We start from the raw sequence: 10,494 nt of genomic DNA on the forward strand, positions 1-10,494 counted from the left end.
GATAAGTGGATCATTGCAGATCCAGTCCAGACCGTGTTCCAGTTCCACTTTGATATATCACGCTTTTTGATCGTATCCATCAGGTGAGTGTTAATGTCCGCAGAGCGGAAGAGGGTGGCGATGGGGCGTGCCTTTACAATTCATTCCCTTAACGTTCGTTAACGCTTTGCTGCTGTAAGCGTAGCGAGGAACAGCTGTTTGTAGCACCTTCATACAAAGTTGTCAAGTGTGTGAATTGGAGCAAAGGATGCACCTAATTTGAATGGATCAAATGTGCAATTTTAGAGGAATCGTATTCATTACTTAACCACAAGCGCCTGAGTGAGTAAGAAGTCTTACGGATTTAATGTAAGAAAGAAGATCAGGTGTTTCTGGCCATGTGTTCAGCTTTTCCAGTCGCCTAACATTTTTAATGCTGCATTTCAAAGCTGAAAGCTTATTTCCTCTTTGTGCGGTGTATCGTTCCTACACATTATGATTTTTATTTCTGACAAAATGAACGTTCTAACGTTCTGATAACACTATGAGAGGTTGCTTGGCAAAACGCTGGACGAATTTAGCAAAAGCAAATCGCCTGATTTTATTAAGTGTTTGTTGCACGATTTTTCTGGATATTTGTGAATTTGTTGAAATCCATTTTCTTGCTAAAATGATGAAAACCGGTTTACACAACTTACCCTAATTTGTCTACCTTTAAGACATTTGTTTTATATCTGTTACAGGAATTACATTTGCTCTTTGAACCATATTAACTATGTTAAACGTCCAATCTTGTTTGTGATCATAAAAGACACTTAATTTTGACATGTTTTCAAAACTGCTCTTTAATTTTCTTACCCAATACGAGCATGGATGACCCTGGTTTTAACCTCGTTAATAAATACGCTTGGAATGATTTTATCAAAAAGTAACAGTTCAATACTTGGTAATAATTCTTCAATATAATTTACTTAATTCGGCTAACATTTGAGTCGTCAGAATCCCTTAAACGATGCTCAATTTATTCCAACTATAAATTAAAGAAGAGGAGAACAGACTCTAATTTTGTTTTATATGTATAACTGTTTCGACAGTAACTGTTTTAAAGCAGATCTTATACTCTCTCGTTTACCATTACTGTGACCGAGCAGATTTTCAACGGCATAAAATCTTTTCCATCCCATAACTCCACTTACCGCTAGGGCCATTATTACTTCAAACCCGATAACACTCCTCACACCAAGGAACGTTTCTGCCGCAAGCTGCCGCTAAGTGGATAGGGACAATCACGGCCAAATCCTTAGAAAGGTTAGCCCCGGCTAGCGGATCCATAACTTCTAATAACTCAAATGATTTATCACGAACCGAGCGTGATCGTAAATGACCGTACAGTGACATACGGCACCGTAGGTTCTTATCCTGTAGCACTTACTGTTACTGTCACTTCTGGTGCTGCTGCTGCTGCTGCTGCTGCTGTCGTCTAGGCCTTTTAACTTGGCACCACCCCACCAGCGGCGGGTGTCCAGCAGGTCGACCACCGAGCGAGTGATCACTTGCCTTAATTCCATTTACGATCTGCAAAATGGACGATTAGATAGGGAGCGCGAAGGAGCAGCGGGCATGTTTGGGGTAACGCCGTCGGCACTTCTGTCTTCTGTGATCGCGATACACTCTGTCGCTGGAAGTTCCTGGATACGCGAAGCAATTAGCATACCCCCCGATTCGCTCGGCGGTGGTCCCCCTGTCGGATATTCTTTCCCGAGGGACCATCCGGAGTAGTGCAGAGGGCGGCAAGCGTTAGGTACTCCAGCGGACAGGACTAGGAGCGAAGAGAAGTGGATGTCTCCTGCGGCAACGTCTGATGGAATGTCGCCGCGGCTCGCGCTCGTGCTGAAAGGCTGTACCGGTGCCGGTGACTCTGGTGCTCTGGACAGTTGTCCACCGTCTTAACATGGTCGTTAAGAACCATATTTTATGGACATACCATCCCTCCCACAGCTGGGGCTGGGGGTCTCTGGTGGTCACGCAAAAACGGCACAACAATCGACCGACTCCCGGACCGGGCCAAACTCCCTCGGGGGAAAAGGGAGGAGAGTGCGGCCGAGACCCGCCGAGGATCTCCATGAGCCACCCCCCGGGCCATGTTTGGGCCGTCCACAAACAGTCGGTCGGAACTGGTCGGATTTGGAAGTTCGGAGTGACATGAATGGAATTCTTTTTGCTTGCACTCCGCGGCACTGCCTCCACTCCAGGCAACAACACCAGCGTTGGAGCCCTCCCGTGGAGTGTCCCCGGCGTTCTACAGACCCCAGACTGACTGGGGGTCCAGTTCCAGGCCTGTCCCAGATATTTCCGGTTGACAGATTTCGCTTCAATCGGTTCTGATCTCGACGCTCCCCGTGCGTTCGTTCGCTTGAGGACCGCCTGAGGACGCACCACCGGCCACGGGACAGCAGCATAAATCTTGTGGCCTATCACCAACAGCAGCAGCCCAGCGCGCCCCGGGATATCGCATCGCTTGGCCCATTAAATGGCCACCGCTCTGCCGGCTGCAACGAGTTTCTGGTGTGCTCGGACTTCGGTACTTAGTGGCGATGCGTTCGCCGATCCTTGCTGGCTCTCGCCAACGCCATCAAAATTATCTTCCGAAGAGTCCCCAACACAGAGAGAGAGACAGAGAAAGACCACCATCGGAACGTGCGCCCGGGGGTTTTATGGATCATAAAAATATTAAAGCCAAGGTACCGTCGTCGGTGGGGTTATCAAAATCCTATTAAAACCGAAATGAAAGAAAAACCGGCACGGCGGCGGCATAATTGTGGCGGTGAACGACATTTGTTGTTAATGTCGGCTATAACTCAGCCAGGCGGCCATCAGATCGCCGATCTGCCGGGTTGCCGATGGCTGATAGGCGCGGTACTGTACTGAGGACCGATCGCCGCATGATGGTCAGTTCTCGGGTCAGGACACGGCAGTTGATAGGAATCGCGCTGCTAATTGAGAGCGTGTGTAAAATGAATTTGTGTCCTTTAATTGCTCCGGACCCGTAGTGAGCCAAATCGGTAATAACCGATAGCAAGCAAATGAAAAACCTACAAAGTGATCGTGCCTCCTTTGGTGGTCTGTTACTATATTTCTGTGACTATTTTTAAACGCCCAATCATGTGTTTGTAACCAATCTCGGACCTCACAACGTGCCCACAACGAGATGTATCTTGTGATATTCCGCGAATTAGATGCATCTACTCTACTCCCCTGACGCATTTCCTGCATTCCAATCACTGGTGTTTTCTGGTTCTACTGGCTGCTGCTTTGATGATCATCATAGAGATCGCCCAGAAACAGAAAGACACAACCAGCGCATAATGATCGATTAAACCGGGAAAGAGGCCCACCGCCCCACCCCCAAAAAGAATGAGAATGCCTTTGATCTTCGCTTCGATCGAATTTTGTTGCTGTCCGAGAACTGTCCGAGGTTCCGATGGCTGCCATCTTCAAACGACGATGATGAACGACGAGTGTATGGAGAAGGAGATGGAGTAGCGAGCAATTTCCTGACCACACACCCCGGAGCCGGAGCATCGCGCGCGCCCGCGGTTAGAGTTTCGGCTAAGCATCACACCGCGTGCTCGAGAGCCTCCCGTGGTGGTCTCCTGAGGGCTTTCACGATTTCGTGTGCGCGCACGTACGCACTTGCGGGATGTGGAGGGCGCGTTTAGCAGCGATCGAGGTGCGTTGTTCTAATAATATCTCATGCGTGTAAATTTCAGTAAATACACCCTTTAATCCGAGTGCACTCGAAGTACGATCCTACCGTTCTGTCGGTGCGTTCCCGATCCCGGTTTGGTTCGCGATGCAATAGAAAATTATGCTTTCTCGCTTACATGCTCTCTAATCTTTTGATTTTCTATCAAATTATACTCATTTCTTATTGATTGTGCCTAAACACTCAATTTCCCAAGAATCCAAATAATTTAATCACCTCACCTTTAAATAAAGCACACTTTGAATGAATCAAACAACATGGTTTCAATAATAACTGAGCACCACAGCTTATGTTTTGAATGCTGATTTTCGTTGAGCATGATTTCGACAGATTGTTTTACTATTACCAAAAAAAAACAACTTCCCAGCCTTTCATTCAATCCAAAATTAATTTAGTATCGTTCTTCTAGGCCACAAAACCTTCCATTAAATTTGTTTACGGTCATATCGAAGCATGGTTTTTCGAAAAACCAAGACTTAGAATGTTATCATATTCGTTTGTAGCTTTGCATTAACATAGCTTGATATTTTTTAACCTTTTTTGTACACACATTTGTTTGTTGTTTAAATGATTGGAGGAACAGATAATTTTCAAACGATTTCCTGCCTTATCTCAAAAGTAATAAACATTCGGACAGGCCAGCTGCATCTATCGGTTAATGTATTTATTTCAAATCTTCCTGATTCTGATTTCAATTCTGTCTGTTCATACTTTCATTTCAAACTGAGTTTTTAAACGTTCAAAGCTCATTCTATGAACAGCAAATTGAAACCAAATTGAAGTAAATCAAAACCTTAACATACATCAAACTATTTAGCCTGGGATAGACGAAGCGTAAACTCTAGCGTAAACTCCGAATGTAATGCCAAAAAGTTTACGCTTCGTTTGGCAGGCATAATCGCATAAAAGTTTATACCGAAACGTCAACTGCAATAACATTCGGGAACCTGTAGTTACATGATGCAATTTCATTAAATTACATGTGTTTTTGACCACAAAAAACATAAATCGACGAGATAAGTTGATTTCTGAACATCTTTTTATACATTTTAAGTTGTTGCTGTATATTAGCGATTGTACATTCAACTCTTCATATCGCTACGCTTCATGTTGGTGCTAAGTTTATGCTTGCTTTTACGCTCGGATTTACGCTCCGCGGGCGTATAATCTTTTTAACATTACACTCTGACTTTACGCTACAGTTTACGCCTCGTGTATCCCTGGCTTTTAATTTAAAACCTCATGTTATGAATGCTGGATAAGTTCAACAACACCAAACATGTTGGATGCTCTTGCTAAATAATTATTTTCAAATGTATTTTGAATGTCATTCGCCGGCATGATTTCGTCTTTAGATATCGATCCATTTTCTACGTAAATTGCACCAAAAGTCCCAACAATTCAACTGTGCTAACTGTGTGCATAGACCCGGCTTCACGGACATCTTCGTTCCCTCGTTCCCTCTCTTCCCACTGCGAAGAAAATGTCCTGCAACAAACAACACTTAGCGCTCGAGCCGGCGTGCGAAATATGTTTAAAAAAAACACACACTTAACGGAACACACCACACGCTGCAAAAACCTCCATCCAATCGTACAATTGACATTGCAAAATCCAGAGCAAACATTACATAGGAAATCCATTCGATCAACCCGATCTCACATGCAGTAGCCGCCTGTCCGTCCATGTGTGCGAACGCTGCATGGTAGCAACGGGGATAGAGCCCATCCGGTCGCCAGGAAAGCCGGGCCGGGCCGGACCGAACGGGAGTACGATACAGATACGATCACTAAGGCGTTTTACCTCGATGGGACGATAGCGTGTCCGAAGCAGAAGAAGAAGCAGAAGCAAAAGCCCGATCGCGGACGGAAGAGACGTGCGATCGGGCCGTCACCGTCACCGTCAAGATAAGGGAAATCGAGAGATAAAATGGAGATGATAAAGAAAAAAAGGTGGAGAATTTAGAAAACGTTTACGCAGCTCCGCCGCCAACGGGGCCCTCATGGTGGGCTCCCCATGGCGACTGGACGGTCAACACCAAGCCATGCCAGGCCTCTATATGCGCCACCGTGGGTCCGTGGGGCACCGATGGTTGTTTGCGCAGCGCAGCAATACGTCCATGAGGACGGGCCATGAGGAAGGATGAAGAAAAGGGGGGGGTGCCCTGGGGTCCCCAGTGGGTGCGCGGACACAAAACGGGAAGTCGCGCGATGCTCGAGCCTGGTAGCGTCAAAAAGTCTGGCGTCGTCGTCGTCGTCGTCGTCGTCGGTTCCATCCCGAAACTCCGCTCTGCGATCGCGCCTTCTCACATACGATACACGATCGCACCGTTTCAGTCGCACTCTCTCTCTCTCTTCTCTTTTCTCAATCCTTCTTCCAACTCGTTGGCGTCGTTGTCTTCGCGGTCGTCGTCATGATCGCGTGGTGTGCGTGTGGATCTCGATCTTCGCTCAGTCGCTTCGTTCGTTTGCGCGTCTCCAATTCGTTTCCCTCCTCCCCCCCGGGCGATCCTCCCTGTCGATCTGCGGTCACGTCCACCGTTTCGCCGCCGACATGGTGCGGGCCCCTTGATTTCCGCTGCTGCACGGCTAGACTCGATGGCACCGGCGATCTGTCGGCCGCCTTCTCCTCGGGTTTTTTCTCCAAATCGACCGACCGACCGACCGACGGCGCACCAACAACAACCGGGTGGTGCAGGGGTAAACACACGAGCATAGGAGCAGCGCATACGAGTGCGCGCACCACGCACGTGCTCAACACTTGCGTACACTCGGCGTGGATTGCGCTGCTTCCGATAAACGATCGAACCTCGATCGGCCCCCGGCGGGGGGGTTAAACAAACAGACAGACGGAGGAGGAAGCAGATGCGGCGGTGTGCTTCTATGCTACACGCTATGTGCACACCAAGAACAACAACGCTCTGCTGCGCTTCGCTCGCAACTTATGCTCGATGCTGGGCTGTGCTGTACATGGAGCGATCTTTAGCAATTCGGCGAACGTGCAATGAAACAGTGAGCAGCAGCAGCATCAGTAGTCGCCACAGGGCGATCAGTCCGGTATATCACTGGGACTGGCAGAGAAGGAAGCGCTGTCTAGACGGCATAGAAAACAATTCGAAGAATTCCTGTGACACCGAGAGACCAGCGATGGGGAGTGGGGGTTGACGAGCACAGTTTATGTTGATCTAAGCCCGGTCTATGCTTCCGGGACAACGAGTAGAGTAGCGCTCGGTTGTTTTACTGTATCAATATTGATTTTCAAGTGGCTAGACGGCAGTCATAAAGATCAAGGTAGCTAGCTGGCTGGCTAAGGCTCGTAATGACAAACGCTGGGCGTCGTGTGCCGGCCTTACAATTGTCTAGCCAATTGTCACAGACACAAACATGCGGTCAAGTGCCGTTGACCTGTGGGGTGGGTTGGTCTGTTTTGGGTTGGATAAATTGATTGGTTCGTTACTTTTGAATGTACAAATAAGGATTATGATCAGCTTGTTGTACTTGGTACCTTAATTCTGTGGCTAAATTGTTAAGAGTAACAGTTTACAGTCATTTACATGATCGAGTATAGTTCGAAGTGATCGAAAAGTGTATTGAATAAATGAGATGAATAATTACAGAAAAGTGACTTCCTAAAAAAATCAAATTCAAACTCTAAGTTTATTGATTGATCTGATGAATGTCTGCTAATAAATGTTTATAATATTTCTTATGCGATTTAGATTTAATCTTTCTTTATTTATTTTTACTTATTTTGCTACTTTACTTTTAGTTTTGCCCTTTTGATTATAGAGTTTTTAAAACCTGTAGTTAATATGATTATTGGGAAAAGTGCTGTTAACGTGTTAACGTTGAATCGTTCTGTAGCGCTATAGATAGTGGAACTTCACCAATCAAATTATGTTAGCGTACTGATTAAGTACCAACTATTTTTTAGTCTAGATTAAGTCTAGATTAAGTACCAATTATTTTTTTGGAAGTAGCACAAGTATTATTTTAATTATTCCCAAATTTTCATATGAAATCCTGCTTTGTAAAGTCAAGCGATCAAATGGCGTATGATCTGTTGCCTGTTTCTAGAGCAACAGTGTGAATAATTGTGGTTGAGTATTGATATGTTTTTAAATTCATGCTGTGTCACGGTATTAAGTAAGATTTAATTGACTTATCTGAAACATAATGTTACTGAAATGGTTTTCTGTTCTCTTGTCGTCCAGAAGTCGATCGAGAAGTTACATGCAGTCTGTGCAGTCCTTGTCTGCCCAAAGAATGATAAAATTCACTTAAACAAATTCGCCCAAAATTCAATCTCGCGTTCCACGTCTTCTGACGGAGAATCTCATAATTTATTTAAAATACGCCTTTAGCTTTTGTAGTCCATATTAACATACAGACAGAAGAACAAAGCTGGGAGCAACGTCCTCGCCTCCCTCACCGAAGTCAGTTCGAAGACATCCTTCTCATCCAGAATCTTCCCGCACTACGAGACACTTCTTTATTGACTTAATCTAAATGAAATCCTTCAATACGCTGGCAGCACGCCCATGATCGCCCTGATCGTGTCTGTCTTGCTGGTGTGCCACGGATTATCTCCCTGGATCGGTGAGGATCACTTTCTTCGCCCCGGTCGCACCGGTTCGCAGGATTACAGAACAATTCACAGATTTTCGGACGCACGGTGGTTGGGACCGCTGGCTTTGGCTTCTGGTCGATCGTCTTTTCAGTCCCTTCCGTAAGCGGATCATTGGTGGACGCAGAAGGGTTCTACGGTGTGCTCTCCACCATCCATCGATCGACAGAACCGACCATCGAGCCGACGATCGCCACCAACGCCACCGCTGCCACCGTCGAAGCTTCTGGGGTTGCGCATTGTTTCCCTGAAAAACTCCTTCGTATTGCTTCTTCGGCTGCAGGAGAATGGAACCACCGAGGAACCTCCGAGCCAAACCCACGCGTCCCGGCTTCCCTTTTTATACTGTGGGCGCTACCTTCTTCTGTTGCCTTCCGTTGCTGCTGCTGCTGCTGCTGCTGCTGCTGCTGCTGCTGCTGCTTCTTCTTAATCAGATTACTGCGCTTGATGGTGAGCGCGCGCTGGCGCACCGGTTTTGGGTTCCTGGCGTTGTTGGCTACCAGAAGGAACGGTGCTGGTGCTGCCGTTGTTCCAACATAATGTTGCGAGCATACCAGCGCATACCAACCCGCCACCGTTCCTTCCCTTTCCAACAACGGACACACAACCAGAGCGACACAAAAGAACTTTCGAAACCCAAAAAGCAAAGAACCATTTCGGATCGGATAGCGCGAGAGGAGCGGCGCGGCGCGGCGCGGCGGGCGGGTTTTCGTCTCTTCGTCGACTTCGCATTTCGACTTTTTGTTTCCCGTTTCCCCGCCCGGGGACACCACCTTCCCTTTCCTTCCCTACGTCTCCGGAGACTTCTTTTTAACGCTGTCAACTTCCACCATCCACTGGCATCGCGACTGCGCCACCTCTTCCTTTATTTGACTCTCTTTCTCGCTCTCTCGGTGTGTCCTGCTGAAGCCGGTCCTCGGCCTATGTGTGTGATATTGTGTTTTCTGGGAAAACGGGGGAAAAAAGGTGTGGCAGAGACTGGGGGAGGTGAAAGGGGGGAAAGGACAGGAAGGTCCGCGTCCGCCACACTCCCACCTCACCAGCCATCAAATCGGCCACATCTTCGGGAACAGTTTTTTGGACACAAACGAGGCGAGGATTTTCGGGTTTCCTCCCATTTCCGCCGTTCGCGCCATTCGCTTTTGTCTTCTTTGGCTGGCTGGCTGGCCCGTTTGGTGGTACCACGCCATGTCCACTTGCCTCCTTCGCGCGAGCGCGGGATAGTTGTTGGATAGAGATCAGTTCTTAATGTATTTCTTCTTCGCCGTTTGGCCTTACTTCTTCGACGACGGAGGCGCAAGCCATGACGTCCCGTCTCTGCCTTTGCGCCCTTTTACTTGGCTCCAGTTTGGCTGCCATTGCCCATTTTGACTTGGGCGCAGGATTTTTGGATTTTGCTTCTTTTCGGTTTTTTCTCATTTTTTTTTTTGCGGCCACCACAGTGCATCAGCGACGCCAGAACATCGATGTAGCCGTGATGCCTCCTTGTCATTTATTTTGCGGATTCATAACGGGCCGGCATGCTGGAATTCATAAGATTTTGAGCGTCTTCGAGGCCGCACTGGCAAAAGGCAAACGATATCGGCAAACGGTTGTTCGCCGGGTGTTTTTTTTTATCGTTCTCCAGCGACGCGGATTCTTGGTGCTGGTGACATCCAATACCAATGGTGCGTGCCGCGCTCTGGTTTGTTGGTATTCAAGGACAGGATGCATCGGATGGGATTTTCCTGGACTTCCAGTGAAGAGTTAAAAGGAAGTAAATTTTGTGTGTTTTTTTTGCTAACTGAAAATGAAGAGCACGAACATTTCTTTAAAAGATGTCCTATTTTATCTGCTCTCATGCTCGATTGAAATCCTTGAATAAAGCATTCTGCACAAAGGTTCTCTCTTTTTGCACCTTTTCGGTTGTGAGAAAATATTTTCTTAGAAATTGAGTAAAGTGAACATCTCTCATGTCCGAAATCCATCCAATTACGCCATTATTTATTTGTTTTAGTCGTGATCCTGTAAGATTGATGATCAATTCAGTATTAAAGGCATTAGCTTTTTTTTAACGGTCAGATCATCATCCTGAATCGCATTTTGAATTGTAAAGTGATAGTCTATCAACTTTATTTTGCTAA

The sequence above is a fragment of the Anopheles aquasalis genome, chromosome 3 (assembly GCF_943734665.1).
Source record: "Anopheles aquasalis chromosome 3, idAnoAquaMG_Q_19, whole genome shotgun sequence".
Taxonomy (NCBI): Eukaryota; Metazoa; Arthropoda; class Insecta; order Diptera; family Culicidae; genus Anopheles; species Anopheles aquasalis.